The 20,570-nt window shown below is 39.6% G+C and overlaps 7 non-coding genes across 7 annotated transcripts; all 7 read left to right on the forward strand.

Annotated features, from left to right (window-relative positions):
* The first annotated feature begins 2,650 nt into the window (after positions 1 to 2,650).
* On the forward strand, positions 2,651 to 2,732 carry TRNAS-GCU (transfer RNA serine (anticodon GCU)). The gene has a single exon. It is a non-coding gene; the product is annotated as a tRNA-Ser (tRNA).
* A 503-nt stretch (positions 2,733 to 3,235) lies between these two features.
* On the forward strand, positions 3,236 to 3,317 carry TRNAL-AAG (transfer RNA leucine (anticodon AAG)). Its single transcript has one exon. It is a non-coding gene; the product is annotated as a tRNA-Leu (tRNA).
* Positions 3,318 to 7,971: 4,654 nt separating this feature from the next.
* Positions 7,972 to 8,053, forward strand: TRNAS-GCU (transfer RNA serine (anticodon GCU)). The gene has a single exon. It is a non-coding gene; the product is annotated as a tRNA-Ser (tRNA).
* A 505-nt stretch (positions 8,054 to 8,558) lies between these two features.
* TRNAL-AAG (transfer RNA leucine (anticodon AAG)) lies at positions 8,559 to 8,640 on the forward strand. Its single transcript has one exon. It is a non-coding gene; the product is annotated as a tRNA-Leu (tRNA).
* A 4,654-nt stretch (positions 8,641 to 13,294) lies between these two features.
* Positions 13,295 to 13,376, forward strand: TRNAS-GCU (transfer RNA serine (anticodon GCU)). The gene has a single exon. It is a non-coding gene; the product is annotated as a tRNA-Ser (tRNA).
* Positions 13,377 to 18,614: 5,238 nt separating this feature from the next.
* On the forward strand, positions 18,615 to 18,696 carry TRNAS-GCU (transfer RNA serine (anticodon GCU)). Its single transcript has one exon. It is a non-coding gene; the product is annotated as a tRNA-Ser (tRNA).
* Positions 18,697 to 19,201: 505 nt separating this feature from the next.
* TRNAL-AAG (transfer RNA leucine (anticodon AAG)) lies at positions 19,202 to 19,283 on the forward strand. Its single transcript has one exon. It is a non-coding gene; the product is annotated as a tRNA-Leu (tRNA).
* The last annotated feature ends 1,287 nt before the right edge of the window (positions 19,284 to 20,570 follow it).

Raw genomic sequence — 20,570 nt, forward strand, 5'->3', positions numbered from 1 at the left:
GGGAAACTGGATTAGTAACATTTGGCATGGGATATTGTCTAAAATAATACAGGGGATATTGATTGTTATAGATTGCTTATTTGGATCATGGGTGGCATGTCAAATTAGTAAAATAATAAAATTTAAGATGGCGAAAAATAATAGGAGGAGGGAAGAAAAACAAAGGGAAAAATTATTCAGGGCAAGATCAAAGAGGAAACCAAGAAGGGAAGAGATTGATATGAGGGAATTTTAGTATGTAAAATTAGTAGGGAAGATTTGTGTGATGACAAGAGTCATCAGAGGAGGGATTGCTGGAGTGTGTCTTTTAAAATTAATATTAACATGAAAAGCTTACAATATATTGTGTAATGAAGCTGCATAAAAAATGTGTTAACGTAGAAATAATGCACACGTTTAAAAATGTGCCCACGGGAGTGGCTACCAATGTATACGAAGACTAATGAAAGTTATTAATGCTGAATTAATTATGTACTAATGTTTTTAATTTGTATTAACATATCAAAATTGGAGTTATGTATTAGGAGTTTGTTCATTAAGCAGTAGGCCTTAGTTTAGCGAAGGTCTGTGCCTAGCTGCCTGGTCTCATATTAAACTGCCTTTTTCTAACGTGCAATGTGCTATTTTCCTGAAGGACATGAAACTGTACTTTCCCAGAAGCTAGAGATGTGTGTAGCTGTAGTAAATTCTTTCTCATGGGACCCTACTTGCTCAAGGAGACATTCTTGCTGAATGCAACAGTGTAATTTGTAACAGGTACAAGGCTGCCTGGAGTAGGAGAAAACAATGGAACTACTGACTGTAGCGTAAAATGTAACTTTTCTTACCTGACATTCCAACCGATGAAAACGTCAATAACATAGGCCAATCAACGACATGAGAACTGTGGTTTGTGTAAAACTCTGGTGAAGATTATTGGACAGAGATGGCGATGCACCAATGATTATCCATTGAGGAATTAGGAGTAAATTAGACAGTTTTGATTTAACCACATGACCCGAGGAGAAATCAGGCATTTATTGGACATTCCACTCCAAGCCATTCTTTGCCATTTTACTGAGCCATTTAGGCCATTTCGTTTGAGACTTTGCCGTTTGTTCGCCCTGTTACTCTAAACCACCCTTTACTTATTCCTTACCTGATACTTACTTCTCCTCTATATGAGGGAAGTTCTTGTTCCTTAGCTATGCCATACTGATACTTTGCCCTGTCCTTTCTTTGCTGATGATGCAAACGACTGATGTCCCGAGGACGAAGACTGACGTTGTTTGCTGATCCGTTGGATGGGTAACTATCTTATGAAAATTGTAATTGTCTCTTTGCCTTTTCTTTCTAGGTACCAACTGCTCTTTGATAGAGGCCATAGTTAGATGTTTTCCAAATTTGTGTTTGCTAAATTGTTTTGCATGAAGCCCAACATGCTGATGCTAATACGAGGTTATTTAAGGTGTTCACTAAAATCTGACGCAAATAGACAAATGACTGAGTTCTTGCTTTGTTGAACCATGCACTACTGAGACTTTGCTAAGTTGCTTCTTAATAATTATGTGTTAATACTGAGTGAATATTCTCTATGCATTGATTAATTGCATTTCTAATTGCAAATCTGAAGAGTTACTAATGAGATGAATTGCTGATGAGATTAACAGAAATGACTTTAGATTGTAACCAGTAGGGAAATAAATATCCTAACACTTAACTAAATTGGTGTGGTTATTCATGACTGAAAGATCATGGTGTGTTCACTTTATTGACTCTCATTAAAGGTTATTGATTAGCATGCTGATTAGTTATTGCGATTGTTGGAGAGATATTGATCTATTGATTTGTGATGCCAAAAGACATCTCGTACTGGGAAGTCCCCGAACCTGGTCTAAAAGGTTCATCGACCTAGGCGTGTCTCCTTGTAAGTTTACTTATCAAGGCTCTGACACGCCTTCACTAATAAAAAGTAATCTGATCGCTTGCTGCGGAGTCATCGTCAACAAAAACTACCAAAATATTACTTCAATGTATTGTAATTACGACTGCCTCAGTTTTATGCATTACGTGAGTAATCGGACAGCAATTTATTTAGCGCAAAAATATTTCTTGTTGATGCACGTACGTTTTTAAACTGAAGTGTCATAGCTGTAGCGGCAATACTCCCAGTTTAGGTGGTTTTATAAACTAAGTTTTACTTTCTCCTACTTAAAACTTTTTGCAGAACAATTCACATTAAATGGGAAGGCAGTTTTCCTTAATTGTGTACTATTTGCTGCCTAATGTTGACATGTAAGCACACCACCAATAACTGACACCTAAAGACTCGAAAGCGCCATACCAGTACAATATTTGTATGATATTGCACTTTAAATCCACGTACAACTGAATTAAAGCAATCTTAGCTCATTTGAGGGTAGTGTGATAGTACATCACATATGGATAGAACACGTTTGGAAAGTGTAATTTTCATGATTACATTACATTTAACATATAAATTCAAGCTGAAGTAGGGATGGACAACAAGGTTGTATAGAGCAAAGCTGAAGACAACAAGTTACCATAACAATCTGTAAATATATGCTCTTTATTATGTTTAGTCAACTATCACCTAATAGAACACATTTTGGCTACCATATTTTGTACTCCTGAAACATGGTGTTTTGAAGACGAGGTGGCCGAGTGGTTAAGGCGATGGACTGCTAATCCATTGTGCTCTGCACGCGTGGGTTCGAATCCCATCCTCGTCGGTTTATTGTTCCGTTTTTAGTATGTGGTAGGGCTGGGTTAACCCTATTTTATGTGAAAGTTAAATGACATATCCCATGGTATTTCCGGCAGTACAACAGCTCAGTTTGGAAACACCGCTCAGTTGAGTACTATGCTTAGGCCTTACTGTAAACAGCGCCAGCCGGGTTCTGCTCATGAATCACAAAATCTTTCCTGAGGCGGAGGGTTGGTAAGTTGAGGGACGTAGATACAGTAGTTTTATTCCTTATCCTTAAAGAAAGAGAAGCAGCGCGTGCGGAACGCCAATGTAAGGGTTGTCTTCCTACGGACTCTCAGGACTGGCGCTCCCTGACACCTCCCATGGCCCGGGGCCAATCCTGACCTACTGAATGTATCACGTGCCTGCTGCTGTTGGTGTTGACTTTCCTAGGATCACTTCACAGGCTATACACCCTTATTCTCCAACTCCCCTATAGAACAGAACATCTCACTTCAGAAAGCTTACAGAAACAGGTTTGCACCGGGTATTGTGGCCGAGCGGTCTAAGGCGCTGGATTAAGGCTCCAGTCTCTTTGGAGGTGTGGGTTCGAATCCCACCGCTGCCAGTATTTTTCAACTCACAAACGTATTTTGTCTGCATCAGTGTCTCACTCTCTGCCTTCTGCACCTACGATCCACATAGCGAGAGGTGAGACTATGTAAAGTGGTGACGTATATATATAAGGGTAGCCAGACAGTGGGACCGAGCCTTCTTATTTTAAAAAACCACAACCTAAGGTGACAAGAATTGTATCGGTAAACAAACCAGCTGTCTTGAAGTCTAACTATAGAGGCGACGGGAGGGGTCACTGTGAGGCTGAAAGTTCAGTGAGTGTAAACAGTAGAACGCTGTGTGATACGTTTCCTTGCAGTGATGACAGCTCGCGTTTCTAAAGCAGAGAGCAAACATACAAATGGGAAGAAGAATAAATAAGGAAAGATATATATTATATGCAGACAGTTATTATACTTTGCTTTTCACCTGTAACTCGCTCAACTGTCGGTGAATGCTGCGTTACCCTGCATAGCCAGGTCACCACAGCGGGTGTCCACAGTGTTTGGCCAAGTTACTATAGTTGTGATCTTGTAGATGTGAGGTAGCGTGGCTGAGCAGGCTAAACTGGCTAGATTTAGGCTCCAGTCTCTCTGGAGCCGTGGGCTTGAATCCCAACACTTTAAGTTTACTTGAACCAAATACTTTTGCAAAAACGGTTCATTTAATAAATATTCATTAGGGTCGTGGTTGTGAGTATGACACTAATGGATAAAAGTGAGACTAACAATGCTACAATTCCTGAGACTACCACTGCACTAACAGCCTGGGAGAGGTTTGAGCTGGATACAAGATACTTGCATGAGGGAACTAACTCGAAAGGGGAACTATCCACTGATGTTTTCTATCGCTTGCTGAGTAAGTATGTTGACACAATGGATGCAAAAGATTGTTTTGTGTGTACACAGATTCCTGTTTCGGTACAAGAGGGGGTTACCTATCATAGACTGTCATTAACATATGGGATACGTTGTAGTCTGTTACTAACAAGATTCTATAACCAGGAAGAGATTCAATATTTTTACTCAAATCATGATCTTGTGTTTTCTAATGTGCCTATCATAGAGGATGTGAGTGGGGTAGCTAAGTACTATAGCATAAAGTTAGTTAAAGTATTCTTTCAGGCGACAATAACAATTAGTACATCTTATGAACACCACAATAATTTGACATGTTTGCTTACACCTGTAGAGAAAAGCTTTTTAGATCACACGGAAGAGAGAAGAAGGGCATTGAAGGGTAAACTAGAGAAAGGATTAGAGCAACGGGCCTTTGCTAGTAGTGACGGTTATAGTGCAATTAGAGAACAAGGGAAGTTAGCTTTAGACGCACTACATGTAGGAAAGCTTTGCATATCCAAGACCAAATCATACTATGACAATGTGTTTGTGGGAATGAGTGAATGTAAGCGTGTGTTTTTGTTTCAGAGTAAATGGACGTTCATTTTAAATGGACAGGATCCAGCAATCCCCGGGATTTATTATATATGTGGACTTAATGCTTATTACCGTCTTCCAAAGGGATAGTATAGGACATGTTATTTGGGGATAGTTTTCCCAAAGATATATCAACTTGACGATTTGAAAAGGTTACCAAAATTGTCTGAATTACATCGTACTAGACATAAGAAAGAGACTGCTGCTGGTGTAGTAGGAGACATATTTGGGACGATAATTTCTTCAGTGGGAGTTATTATGAACTCCATAAAGATTCAAAAGTTGTCTACTATTGAGGATAACATGCTGACAAACTTTTCAGGGGCTATACTCCTGATGGATACTGAACTTGCTGCGGATGGGGCTATGACTCTTCAAAACAGGCTTGCTTTAGACATTCTTTTAGTGAAAAATGGCAGAGTTTGTAGATTGCTCAATGGGTGTAATTGTTGCGCTTACACACCAGATAATAGTAATGAGATCAGAAGTATGCTTACTAACTTGACTAGGGATAGTACGGACTTGAAGGATTTGAAAGAACCAGGTGTTTGGAAAAAGGTTGGGAAAGGATTTGCTTCAGTGGGAAATTGGATTAGTAACATTTGGCATGGGATATTGTCTAAAATAATACAGGGGATATTGATTGTTATAGATTGCTTATTTGGATCATGGGTGGCATGTAAAATTAGTAAAAGAATAAAATTGAAGATGGCAAAAAATAATAGGAGGAGGGAAGAAAAACAAAGGGAAAAATTATTCAGGGCAAGATCAAAGGGGAAACCAAGAAGGGAAGAGATTGATATGAGGGAATTTTAGTATGAAAAATTAGTAGGGAAGATTTGTGTGATGACAAGAGTCATCAGAGGAGGGATTGCTGGAGTGTGTCTTTTAAAATTAATATTAACATGAAAAGCTTACCATATATTGTGTAATGAAGCTGCATAAAAAATGTGTTAACGTAGAAAAAATGCACAAGTTTGAAATGTGCCCACGGGGAGTGGCTACCAATGTATACGAAGACTAATGAAAGTTATTAATGCTGAATTAATTATGTACTAATGTTTTTAATTTGTATTAACATATCAAAATTGGAGTTATGTATTAGGAGTTTGTTCATTAAGCAGTAGGCCTTAGTTTAGCGAAGGTCTGTGCCTAGCTGCCTGGTCTCATATTAAACTGTCTTTTTCTAACGTGCAATGTGCTATTTTCCAGAAGGACATGAAACTGTACTTTCCCAGAAGCTAGAGATGTGTGTAGCTGTAGTAAATTCTTTCTCATGGGACCCTACTTGCTCAAGGAGACATTCTTGCTGAATGCAAGAGTGTAATTTGTAACAGGTGCAAGGCTGCCTGGAGTAGGAGAAAACAATGGAACTACTGACTGTAGCGTAAAATGTAACTTTTCTTACCTGACATTCCAACCGATGAAAACGTCAATAACATGGGCCAATCAACGACATGAGAACTGTGGTTTGTGTAAAACTCTGGTGAAGATTATTGGACAGAGATGGCGATGCACCAATGATTATCCATTGAGGAATTAGGAGTAAATTAGACAGTTTTGATTTAACCACATGACCCGAGGAGAAATCAGGCATTTATTGGACATTCCACTCCAAGCCATTCTTTGCCATTCTACTGAGCCATTTAGGCCATTTCGTTTGAGACTTTGCCGTTTGTTCGCCCTGTTACTCTAAACCACCCTTTACTTATTCCTTACCTGATACTTACTTCTCCTCTATATGAGGGAAGTTCTTGTTCCTTAGCTATGACATACTGATACTTTGCCCTGTCCTTTCTTTGCTGATGATGCAAACGACTGATGTCCCGAGGACGAAGACTGACGCTGTTTGCTGATCCGTTGGATGGGTAACTATCTGATGAAAATTGTAATAGTCTCTTTGCCTTTTCTTTCTAGGTACCAACTGCTCTTTGATAGAGGCCATAGTTAGATGTTTTCCAAATTTGTGTTTGCTAAATTGTTTTGCATGAAGCCCAACATGCTGATGCTAATACGAGGTTATTTAAGGTGTTCACTAAAATCTGACGCAAATAGACAAATGACTGAGTTCTTGCTTTGTTGAACCATGCACTACTCAGACTTTGCTAAGTTGCTTCTTAATAATTATGTGTTAATACTGAGTGAATATTCTCTATGCATTGATTAATTGCGTTTCTAATTGCAAATCTGAAGAGTTACTAATGAGATGAATTGCTGATGAGATTAACAGAAATGACTTTAGATTGTAACCAGTAGGGAAATAAATATCCTAAGACTTAACTAAATTGGTGTGGTTATTCATGACTGAAAGATCATGGTATGTTCACTTTATTGACTCTCATTAAAGGTTATTGATTAGCATGCTGATTAGTTATTGCGATTGTTGTTGAGATATTGATCTGTTGATTTGTGATGCCAAAAGACATCTCGTACTGGGAAGTCCCCGAACCTGGTCTAAAAGGTTCATCGACCTAGGCGTGTCTCCTTGTAAGTTTACTTATCAAGGCTCTGACGCGCCTTCACTAATAAAAAGTAATCTGATCGCTTGCTGCGGAGTCATCGTCAACAAAAACTACCAAAATATTACTTCAATGTATTGTAATTACGACTGCCTCAGTTTTATGCATTACGTGAGTAGTCGGACAGCAATTTATTTAGCGCAAAAATATTTCTTGTTGATGCACGTACGTTTTTAAACTGAAGTGTCATAGCTGTAGCGGCAATACTCCCAGTTTAGGTTGTTTTATAAACTAAGTTTTACTTTCTCCTACTTAAAACTTTTTGCAGAACAATGCACATTAAATGGGAAGGCAGTTTTCCTTAATTGTGTACTATTTGCTGCCTAATGTTGACATGTAAGCACACCACCAATAACTGACACCTAGAGACTCGAAAGCGCCATACCAGTACAATATTTGTATGATATTGCACTTTAAATCAACGTACAACTGAATTAAAGCAATCTTAGCTCATTTGAGGGTAGTGTGATAGTACATCACATATGGATAGAACACGTTTGGAAAGTGTAATTTTCATGATTACATTACATTTAACATATAAATTCAAGCTGAAGTAGGGATGGACAACAAGGTCGTATAGAGCAAAGCTGAAGACAACAAGTTACCATAACAATCTGTAAATATATGCTCTTTATTATGTTTAGACAACTATCACCTAATAGAACACATTTTGGCTACCATATTTTGTACTCCTGAAACATGGTGTTTTGAAGGCGAGGTGGCCGAGTGGTTAAGGCGATGGACTGCTAATCCATTGTGCTCTGCACGCGTGGGTTCGAATCCCATCCTCCTCGGTTTATTGTTCCATCTTTAGTTTTTAGTATGTGGTAGGGCTGGGTTAACCCTATTTTATGTGAAAGTTAAATTACATATCCCATGGTATTTCCGGCAGTACAACGGCTCAGTTTGGAAACACCGCTCAGTTGAGTACTGTGCTTAGGCATTACTGTAAACAGCGCCAGCCGGGTTCTGCTCATGAATCACAAAATCTTTCCTGAGGCGGAGGGTTGGTAAGTTGAGGGACGTAGATAGTTTGATTCCTTATCCTTAAAGAAAGAGAAGCAGCGCGTGCGGGACGCCAATGTAAGGGTTGTCTTCCTACGGACTCTCAGGACTGGCGCTCCCTGACACCTCCCATGGCCCGGGGCCAATCCTGACCTACTGAATGTATCACGTACCTGCTGCTGTTGGCGTTGACTTTCCTAGGATCACTTCACAGGCTATACACCCTTATTCTCCAACTCCCCTATACAACAGAACATCTCACTTCAGAAAGCTTACAGAAACAGGTTTGCACAGTGTAGTGTGGCCGAGCGGTCTAAGGCGCTGGATTAAGGCTCCAGTCTCTTTGGAGGCGTGGGTTCGAATCCCACCGCTGCCAGTATTTTTCAACTCACAAACGTATTTTGTCTGCATCAGTGTCTCCCTCTCTGCCTTCTGCACCTACGATCCACATAGCGAGAGGTGAGACTATGTAAAGTGGTGACGTATATATATAAGGGTAGCCAGACAGTGGGACCGAGCCTTCTTATTTTAAAAAACCACAACCTAAGGTGACAAGAATTGTATCGGTAAACAAACCAGCTGTCTTGAAGTCTAACTATAGAGGCGACAAGAGGGGTCACTGTGATGCTGAAAGTTCAGTGAGTGTAAACAGTAGAACGCTGTGTGATACGTTTCCTTGCAGTGATGACAGCTCGCGTTTCTAAAGCAGAGAGCAAACATACAATGGGGAAGAAGAATAAATAAGGAAAGACATATATTATATGCAGACAGTTATTATACTTTGCTTTTCACCTGTAACTCGCTCAACTGTCGGTGAATGCTGCGTTACCCTGCATAGCCAGGTCACCACAGCGGGTGTCCACAGTGTTTGGCCAAGTTACTATAGTTGTGAGCTTGTAGATGTGAGGTAGCGTGGCTGAGCAGGCTAAACTGGCTAGATTTAGGCTCCAGGCTCTCTGGAGCTGTGGGCTTGAATCCCAACGCTATAAGTTTACTTGAACCAAATACTTTTGCAAAAAAGGTTCATGTAATAAATATTCATTAGGGTCGTGGTTGTGAGTATGACACTAATGGATAAAAGTGGGACTAACAATGCTACAATTCCTGAGACTACCACTGCACTAACAGCCTGGGAGAGGTTTGAGCTGGATACAAGATACTTGCATGAGGGAACTAACTCGAAAGGGGAACTATCCACTGATGTTTTCTATCGCTTGCTGAGTGAGTATGTTGACACAATGGATGCAAAAGATTGTTTTGTGTGTACACAGATTCCTGTTTCAGTACAAGAGGGGGTTACCTATCATAGACTGTCATTAACATATGGGATACGTTGTAGTCTGTTACTAACAAGATTGTATAACCAGGAAGAGATTCAATATTTTTACTCAAATCATGATCTTGTGTTTTCTAATGTGCTTATCATAGAGGATGTGAGTGGGGTAGCTAAGTACTATAGCATAAAGTTAGTTAAAGGATTCTTTCAGGCGACATTAACAATTAGTACATCTTATGCACACCACAATAATTTGACATGTTTGCTTACACCTGTAGAGAAAAGCTTTTTAGATCACACGGAAGAGAGAAGAAGGGCATTGAAGGGTAAACTAGAGAAAGGATTACAGCAACGGGCCTTTGCTAGTAGTGACGGTTATAGTGCAATTAGAGAACAAGGGAAGTTAGCTTTAGACGCACTACATGTAGGAAAGCTTTGCATATCCAAGACCAAATCATACTATGACAATGTGTTTGTGGGAATGAGTGAATGTAAGCGTGTGTTTTTGTTTCAGAGTAAATGGACGTTCATGTTAAATGGACAGGATCCAGCAATCCCCGGGATTTATTATATATGTGGACTTAATGCTTATTACCGTCTTCCAAAGGGATAGTATGGGACATGTTATTTGGGGATAGTTTTCCCAAAGATATATCAACTTCACGATTTGAAAAGGTTACCAAAATTGTCTGAATTACATCGTACTAGACATAAGAAAGAGACTGCTGCTGGTGTAGTAGGAGACATATTTGGGACGATAATTTCTTCAGTGGGAGTTATTATGAACTCCATAAAGATTCAAAAGTTGTCTACTATTGAGGATAACATGCTGACAAACTTTTCAGGGGCTATACTCCTGATGGATACTGAACTTGCTGCGGAGGGGGCTAATACTCTTCAAAACAGGCTTGCTTTAGACATTCTTTTAGTGAAAAATGGCAGAGTTTGTAGATTGCTCAATGGGTGTAATTGTTGCGCTTACATACCAGATAATAGTAATGAGATTAGAAGTATGCTTACTAACTTGACTAGGGATAGTACGGACTTGAAGGATTTGAAAGAACCAGGTGTTTGGAAAAAGGTTGGGAAAGGATTTGCTTAAGTGGGAAATTGGATTAGTAACATTTGGCATGGGATATTGTCTAAAATAATACAGGGGATATTGATTGTTATAGATTGCTTATTTGGATCATGGGTGGCATGTAAAATTAGTAAAAGAATAAAATTGAAGATGGCGAAAAATAATAGGAGGAGGGAAGAAAAACAAAGGGAAAAATTATTCAGGGCAAGATCAAAGGGGAAACCAAGAAGGGAAGAGATTGATATGAGGGAATTTTAGTATGTAAAATTAGTAGGGAAGATTTGTGTGATGACAAGAGTCATCAGTGGAGGGATTGCTGGAGTGTGTCTTTTAAAATTAATATTAACATAAACAGCTTACAATATATTGTGTAATGAAGCTGCATAAAAAATGTGTTAACGTAGAAATAATGCACACGTTTGAAATGTGCCCACGGGGAGTGGCTACCAATGTATACGAAGACTAATAAAAGTTATTAATGCTGAATTAATTATGTACTAATGTTTTTAATTTGTATTAACATATCAAAATTGGAGTTGTGTATTAGGAGTTTGTTCATTAAGCAGTAGGTCTTAGTTTAGCGAAGGTCTGTGCCTAGCTGCCTGGTCTCATATTTAACTGTCTTTTTCTAAGATGAAATGTGCTATTTTCCTGAAGGACATGAAACTGTACTTTCCCAGAAGCTAGAGATGTGTGTAGCTGTAGTAAATTCTTTCTCATGGGACCCTACTTGCTCAAGGAGACATTCTTGCTGAATGCAACAGGGTAATTTGTAACAGGTGCAAGGCTGCCTGGAGTAGGAGAAAACAATGGAACTACTGACTGTAGCGTAAAATGTAACTTTTCTTACCTGACATTCCAACCGATGAAAACGTCAATAACATGGGCCAATCAACGACATGAGAACTGTGGTTTGTGTAAAACTCTGGTGAAGATTATTGGACAGAGATGGCGATGCACCAATGATTATCCATTGAGGAATTAGGAGTAAATTAGACAGTTTTGATTTAACCACATGACCCGAGGAGAAATCACGCATTTATTGGACATTCCACTCCAAGCCATTCTTTGCCATTCTACTTAGCCATTTAGGCCATTTCGTTTGAGACTTTGCCGTTTGTTCGCCCTGTTACTCTAAACCACCCTTTACTTATTCCTTACCTGATACTTACTTCTCCTCTATATGAGGGAAGTTCTTGTTCCTTAGCTATGCCATACTGATACTTTGCCCTGTCCTTTCTTTGCTGATGATGCAAACGACTGATGTCCCGAGAACGAAGACTGACGCTGTTTGCTGATCCGTTGGATGGGTAACTATCTGATGAAAATTGTAATTGTCTGTTTGCCTTTTCTTTCTAGGTACCAACTGCTGTTTGATAGAGGCCATATTTAGATGTTTTCCAAATTTGTGTTTGCTAAATAGTTTTGCATGAAGCCCAACATGCTGATGCTAATACGAGGTTATTTAAGGTGTTCACTAAAATCTGACGCAAATAGACAAATGACTGAGTTCTTGCTTTGTTGAACCATGCACTACTGAGACTTTGCTATGTTGCTTCTTAATAATTATGTGTTAATACTGTGTGAATATTCTCTATGCATTGATTAATTGCGTTTCTAATTGCAAATCTGAAGAGTTACTAATGAGATGAATTGCTGATGAGATTAACAGAAATGACTTTAGATTGTAACCAGTAGGGAAATAAATATCCTAACACTTAAGTAAATTGGTGTGGTTATTCATGACTGAAAGATCATGGTGTGTTCACTTTATTGACTCTCATTAAAGGTTATTGATTAGCATGCTGATTCGTTATTGCGATTGTTGTTGAGATATTGATCTATTGATTTGTGATGCCAAAAGACATCTCGTACTGGGAAGTCCCCGAACCTGGTCTAAAAGGTTAATCGACCTAGGTGTGTCTCCTTGTAAGTTTACTTATCAAGGCTCTAACGCGCCTTCACTAATAAAAAGTAATCTGATCGCTTGCTGCGGAGTCATCGTCAACAAAAACTACCAAAATATTACTTCAATGTATTGTAATTACGACTGCCTCAGTTTTATGCATTACGTGAGTAGTCGGTCAGCAATTTATTTAGCGCAAAAATATTTCTTGTTGATGCACGTACGTTTTTAAACTGAAGTGTCATAGCTGTAGCGGCAATACTCCCAGTTTAGGTGGTTTTATAAACTAAGTTTTACTTTCTCCTACTTAAAACTTTTTGCAGAACAATGCACATTAAATGGGAAGGCAGTTTTCCTTAATTGTGTACTATTTGCTACCTAATGTTGACATGTAAGCACACCACCAATAACTGACACCTAGAGATTTGAAAGCGCCATACCAGTACAATATTTGTATGATATTGCACTTTAAATCCACGTACAACTGAATTAAAGCAATCTTAGCTCATTTGAGGGTAGTGTGATAGTACATCACATATGGATAGAACACGTTTGGAAAGTGTAATTTTCATGATTACATTACATTTAACATATAAATTCAAGCTGAAGTAGGGATGGACAACAAGGTCGTATAAAGCAAAGCTGAAGACAACAAGTTACCATAACAATCTGTAAATATGTGCTCTTTATTATGTTTAGACAACTATCACCTAATAGAACACATTTTGGCTACCATATTTTGTACTCCTGAAACATGGTGTTTTGAAGACGAGGTGGCCGAGTGGTTAAGGCGATGGACTGCTAATCCATTGTGCTCTGCACGCGTGGGTTCGAATCCCATCCTCGTCGGTTTATTGTTCCGTCTTTAGTTTTTAGTATGTGGTAGGGCTGGGTTAACCCTATTTTATGTGAAAGTTAAATGACATATCCCATGGTATTTTCGGCAGTACAACGGCTCAGTTTGGAAACACCGCTCAGTTGAGTACTGTGCTTAGGCATTACTGTAAACAGCGCCAGCTGGGTTCTGCTCATGAATCAAAAAATCTTTCCTGAGGCGGAGGGTTGGTAAGTTGAGGGACGTAGATAGTTTGATTCCTTATCCTTAAAGAAAGAGAAGCAGCGCGTGCGGGACGCCAATGTAAGGGTTGCCTTCCTACGGACTCTCAGGACTGGCGCTCCCTGACACCTCCCATGGCCCGGGGCCAATCCTGACCTACTGAATGTATCACGTGCCTGCTGCTGTTGGCGTTGACTTTCCTAGGATCACTTCACAGGCTATACACCCTTATTCTCCAACTCCCCTATACAACAGAACATCTCACTTCAGAAAGCTTACAGAAACAGGTTTGCACAGGGTATTGTGGCCGAGCAGTCTAAGGTGCTGGATTAAGGCTCCAGTCTCTTTGGAGGCGTGGGTTCGAATCCCACCGCTGCCAGTATTTTTCAACTCACAAACGTATTTTGTCTGCATCAGTGTCTCACTCTCTGCCTTCTGCACCTACGATCCACATAGCGAGAGGTGAGACTATGTAAAGTGGTGACGTATATATATAAGGGTAGCCAGACAGTGGGACCGAGCCTTCTTATTTTAAAAAACCACAACCTAAGGTGACAAGAATTGTATCGGTAAACAAACCAGCTGTCTTGAAGTCTAACTATAGAGGCGACGAGAGGGGTCACTGTGATGCTGAAAGTTCAGTGAGTGTAAACAGTAGAACGCTGTGTGATACGTTTCCTTGCAGTGATGACAGCTCGCGTTTCTAAAGCAGAGAGCAAACATACAATGGGGAAGAAGAATAAATAAGGAAAGACATATATTATATGCAGACAGTTATTATACTTTGCTTTTCACCTGTAACTCGCTCAACTGTCGGTGAATGCTGCGTTACCCTGCATAGCCAGGTCACCACAGCGGGTGTCCACAGTGTTTGGCCAAGTTACTATAGTTGTGAGCTTGTAGATGTGAGGTAGCGTGGCTGAGCAGGCTAAACTGGCTAGATTTAGGCTCCAGTCTCTCTGGAGCCGAGGGCTTGAATCCCAACACTATAAGTTTACTTGAACCAAATACTTTTGCAAAAAAGGTTCATGTAATAAATATTCATTAGGGTCGTGGTTGTGAGTATGACACTAATGGATAAAAGTGGGACTAACAATGCTACAATTCTTGAGACTACCACTGCACTAACAGCCTGGGAGAGGTTTGAGCTGGATACAAGATACTTGCATGAGGGAACTAACTCGAAAGGGGAACTATCCACTGATGTTTTCTATCGCTTGCTGAGTGAGAATGTTGACACAATGGATGCAAAAGATTGTTTTGTGTGTACACAGATTCCTGTTTCGGTACAAGTGGGGGTTACCTATCATAGACTGTCATTAACATATGGGATACGTTGTAGTCTGTTACTAACAAGATTCTATAACCAGGAAGAGATTCAATATTTTTACTCAAATCATGATCTTGTGTTTTCTAATGTGCCTATCATAGAGGATGTGAGTGGGTTAGCTAAGTACTATAGCATAAAGTTAGTTAAAGGATTCTTTCAGGCGACATTAACAATTAGTACATCTTATGCACACCACAATAATTTGACATGTTTGCTTACACCTGTAGAGAAAAGCTTTTTAGATCACACGGAAGAGAGAAGAAGGGCATTGAAGGGTAAACTAGAGAAAGGATTACAGCAACGGGCCTTTGCTAGTAGTGACGGTTATAGTGCAATTAGAGAACAAGGGAAGTTAGCTTTAGACGCACTACATGTAGGAAAGCTTTGCATATCCAAGACCAAATCATACTATGACAATGTGTTTGTGGGAATGAGTGAATGTAAGCGTGTGTTTTTGTTTCAGAGTAAATGGACGTTCATGTTAAATGGACAGGATCCAGCAATCCCCGGGATTTATTATATATGTGGACTTAATGCTTATTACCGTCTTCCAAAGGGATAGTATGGGACATGTTATTTGGGGATAGTTTTCCCAAAGATATATCAACTTGACGATTTGAAAAGGTTACCAAAATTGTCTGAATTACATCGTACTAGACATAAGAAAGAGACTGCTGCTGGTGTAGTAGGAGACATATTTGGGACGATAATTTCTTCAGTGGGAGTTATTATGAACTCCATAAAGATTCAAAAGTTGTCTACTATTGAGGATAACATGCTGACAAACTTTTCAGGGGCTATACTCCTGATGGATACTGAACTTGCTGCGGAGGGGGCTAATACTCTTCAAAACAGGCTTGCTTTAGACATTCTTTTAGTGAAAAATGGCAGAGTTTGTAGATTGCTCAATGGGTGTAATTGTTGCGCTTACATACCAGATAATAGTAATGAGATTAGAAGTATGCTTACTAACTTGACTAGGGATAGTACGGACTTGAAGGATTTGAAAGAACCAGGTGTTTGGAAAAAGGTTGGGAAAGGATTTGCTTAAGTGGGAAATTGGATTAGTAACATTTGGCATGGGATATTGTCTAAAATAATACAGGGGATATTGATTGTTATAGATTGCTTATTTGGATCATGGCTGGCATGTAAAATTAGTAAAAGAATAAAATTGAAGATGGCGAAAAATAATAGGAGGAGGGAAGAAAAACAAAGGGAAAAATTATTCAGGGCAAGATCAAAGGGGAAACCAAGAAGGGAAGAGATTGATATGAGGGAATTTTAGTATGTAAAATTAGTAGGGAAGATTTGTGTGATGACAAGAGTCATCAGAGGAGGGATTGCTGGAGTGTGTCTTTTAAAATTAATATTAACATGAAAAGCTTACAATATATTGTGTAATGAAGCTGCATAAAAAATGTGTTAACGTAGAAATAATGCACACGTTTGAAATGTGCCCACGGGGAGTGGCTACCAATGTATACGAAGACTAATGAAAGTTATTAATGCTGAATTAATGTACTAATGTTTTTAATTTGTATTAACATATCAAAATTGGAGTTATGTATTAGGAGTTTGTTCATTAAGCAGTAGGCCTTAGTTTAGCGAAGGTCTGTGCCTAGCTGCCTGGTCTCATATTTAACTGTCTTTTTCTAACGTGCAATGTGCTATTTTCCTGAAAGACATGAAACTGTACTTTCCCAGAAGCTAGAGATGTGTGTAGCTGTAGTAAATTCTTTCTCATGGGACCCTACTTGCTCAAGGAGACATTCTTGCTGAATGCAACAGGGTAATTTGTAACAGGTGCAAGGCTGCCTGGAGTAGGAGAAAACAATGGAACTACTGACTGTAGCGTAAAATGTAACTTTTCTTACCTGACATTCCAACCGATGAAAACGTCAATAACATGGGCCAATCAACGACATGAGAACTGTGGTTTGTGTAAAACTCTGGTGAAGATTATTGGACAGAGATGGCGATGCACCAATGATTATCCATTGAGGAATTAGGAGTAAATTAGACAGTTTTGATTTAACCACATGACCCGAGGAGAAATCAGGCATTTATTGGACATTCCACTCCAAGCCATTCTTTGCCATTCTACTGAGCCATTTAGGCCATTTCGTTTGAGACTTTGCCGTTTGTTCGCCCTGTTACTCTAAACCACCCTTTACTTATTCCTTACCTGATACTTACTTCTCCTCTATATGAGGGAAGTTCTTGTTCCTTAGCTATGCCATACTGATACTTTGCCCTGTCCTTTCTTTGCTGATGATGCAAACGACTGATGTCCCGAGAACGAAGACTGACGCTGTTTGCTGATCCGTTGGATGGGTAACTATCTGATGAAAATTGTAATTGTCTGTTTGCCTTTTCTTTCTAGGTACCAACTGCTGTTTGATAGAGGCTATAGTTAGATGTTTTCCAAATTTGTGTTTGCTAAATAGTTTTGCATGAAGCCCAACATGCTGATGCTAATACGAGGTTATTTAAGGTGTTCACTAAAATCTGACGCAAATAGACAAATGACTGAGTTCTTGCTTTGTTGAACCATACACTACTGAGACTTTGCTAAGTTGCTTCTTAATAATTATATGTTAATACTGTGTGAATATTCTCTATGCATTGATTAATTGCGTTTCTAATTGCAAATCTGAAGAGTTACTAATGAGATGAATTGCTGATGAGATTAACAGAAATGACTTTAGATTGTAACCAGTAGGTAAATAAATATCCTAACGCTTAACTAAATTGGTGTGGTTATTCATGACTGAAAGATCATGGTGTGTTCACTTTATTGACTCTCATTAAAGGTTATTGATTAGCATGCTGATTAGTTATTGCGATTGTTGTTGAGATATTGATCTATTGATTTGCGATGCCAAAAGACATCTCGTACTGGGAAGTCCCCGAACCTGGTCTAAAAGGTTCATCGACCTAGGCGTGTCTCCTTGTAAGTTTACTTATCAAGGCTCTGACGCGCCTTCACTAATAAAAAGTAATCTGATCGCTTGCTGCGGAGTCATCGTCAACAAAAACTACCAAAATATTACTTCAATGTATTGTAATTACGACTGCCTCAGTTTTATGCATTACGTGAGTAGTCGGACAGCAATTTATTTAGCGCAAAAATATTTCTTGTTGATGCACGTACGTTTTTAAACTGAAGTGTCATAGCTGTAGCGGCAATACTCCCAGTTTAGGTGGTTTTATAAACTAAGTTTTACTTTCTCCTACTTAAAACGTTTTGCAGAACAATGCACATTAAATGGGAAGGCAGTTTTCCTTAATTGTGTACTATTTGCTGCCTAATGTTGACATGTAAGCACACCACCAATAACTGACACCTAGAGACTCGAAAGCGCCATACCAGTACAATATTTGTATGATATTGCACTTTAAATCCACGTACAACTGAATTAAAGCAATCTTAGCTCATTTGAGGGTAGTGTGATAGTACATCACATATGGATAGAACACATTTGGAAAGTGTAATTTTCATGATTACATTACATTTAACATATAAATTCAAGCTGAAGTAGGGATGGACAACAAGGTCGTATAGAGCAAAGCTGAAGACAACAAGTTACCATAACAATCTGTAAATATGTGCTCTTTATTATGTTTAGACAACTATCACCTAATAGAACACATTTTGGCTACCATATTTTGTACTCCTGAAACATGGTGCTTTGAAGACGAGGTGGCCGAGTGGTTAAGGCGATGGACTGCTAATCCATTGTGCTCTGCACGCGTGGGTTCGAATCCCATCCTCGTTGGTTTATTGTTCCGTCTTTAATTTTTAGTATGTGGTAGGGCTGGGTTAACCCTATTTTATGTGAAAGTTAAATGACATATCCCATGGTATTTTCGGCAGTACAACGGCTCAGTTTGGAAACACCGCTCAGTTGAGTACTGTGCTTAGGCATTACTGTAAACAGCGCCAGCTGGGTTCTGCTCATGAATCAAAAAATCTTTCCTGAGGCGGAGGGTTGGTAAGTTGAGGGACATAGATAGTTTGATTCCTTATCCTTAAAGAAAGAGAAGCAGCGCGTGCGGGACGCCAATGTAAGGGTTGTCTTCCTACGGACTCTCAGGACTGGCGCCCCCTGACACCTCCCATGGCCCGGGGCCAATCCTGACCTACTGAATGTATCACGTGCCTGCTGCTGTTGGCGTTGACTTTCCTACGATCACTTCACAGGCTATACACCCTTATTCTCCAACTCCCCTATACAACAGAACATCTCACTTCAGAAAGCTTACAGAAGCAGTTTTGCACAGGGTAGTGTGGCCGAGCGGTCTAAGGCACTGGATTAAGGCTCCAGTCTCTTTGGAGGCGTGGGTTCGAATCCCACCGCTGCCAGTATTTTTCAACTCACAAACGTATTTTGTCTGCATCAGTGTCTCACTCTCTGCCTTCTGCACCTACGATCCACATAGCGAGAGGTGAGACTATGTAAAGTGGTGACGTATATATATAAGGGTAGCCAGACAGTGGGACCGAGCCTTCTTATTTTAAAAAACCACAACCTAAGGTGACAAGAATTGTATCGGTAAACAAACCAGCTGTCTTGAAGTCTAACTATAGAGGCGACGAGAGGGGTCACTGTGATGCTGAAAGTTCAGTGAGTGTAAACAGTAGAACGCTGTGTGATACGTTTCCTTGCAGTGATGACAGCTCGCGTTTCTAAAGCAGAGAGCAAACATACAATGGGGAAGAAGAATAAATAAGGAAAGACATATATTATATGCAGACAGTTATTATACTTTGCTTTTCACCTGTAACTCGCTCAACTGTCGGTGAATGCTGCGTTACCCTGCATAGCCAGGTCACCACAGCGGGTGTCCACAGTGTTTGGCCAAGTTACTATAGTTGTGAGCTTGTAGATGTGAGGTAGCGTGGCTGAGCAGGCTAAACTGGCTAGATTTAGGCTCCAGTCTCTCTGGAGCCGTGGGCTTGAATCCCAACACTATAAGTTTACTTGAACCAAATACTTTTGCAAAAAAGGTTCATGTAATAAATATTCATTAGGGTCGTGGTTGTGAGTATGACACTAATGGATAAAAGTGGGACTAACAATGCTACAATTCCTGAGACTACCACTGCACTAACAGCCTGGGAGAGGTTTGAGCTGGATACAAGATACTTGCATGAGGGAACTAACTCGAAAGGGGAACTATCCACTGATGTTTTCTATCGCTTGCTGAGTGAGTATGTTGACACAATGGATGCAAAAGATTGTTTTGTGTGTACACAGATTCCTGTTTCGGTACAAGAGGGGGTTACCTATCATAGACTGTCATTAACATATGGGATACGTTGTAGTCTGTTACTAACAAGATTCTATAACCAGGAAGAGATTCAATATTTTTACTCAAATCATGATCTTGTGTTTTCTAATGTGCTTATCATAGAGGATGTGAGTGGGGTAGCTAAGTACTATAGCATAAAGTTAGTTAAAGGATTCTTTCAGGCGACATTAACAATTAGTACATCTTATGCACACCACAATAATTTGACTTGTTTGCTTACACCTGTAGAGAAAAGCTTTTTAGATCACACGGAAGAGAGAAGAAGGGCATTGAAGGGTAAACTAGAGAAAGGATTACAGCAACGGGCCTTTGCTAGTAGTGACGGTTATAGTGCAAT

This window comes from Pleurodeles waltl, chromosome 12 (genome assembly GCF_031143425.1).
Source record: "Pleurodeles waltl isolate 20211129_DDA chromosome 12, aPleWal1.hap1.20221129, whole genome shotgun sequence".
Lineage (NCBI taxonomy): Eukaryota > Metazoa > Chordata > Amphibia > Caudata > Salamandridae > Pleurodeles > Pleurodeles waltl.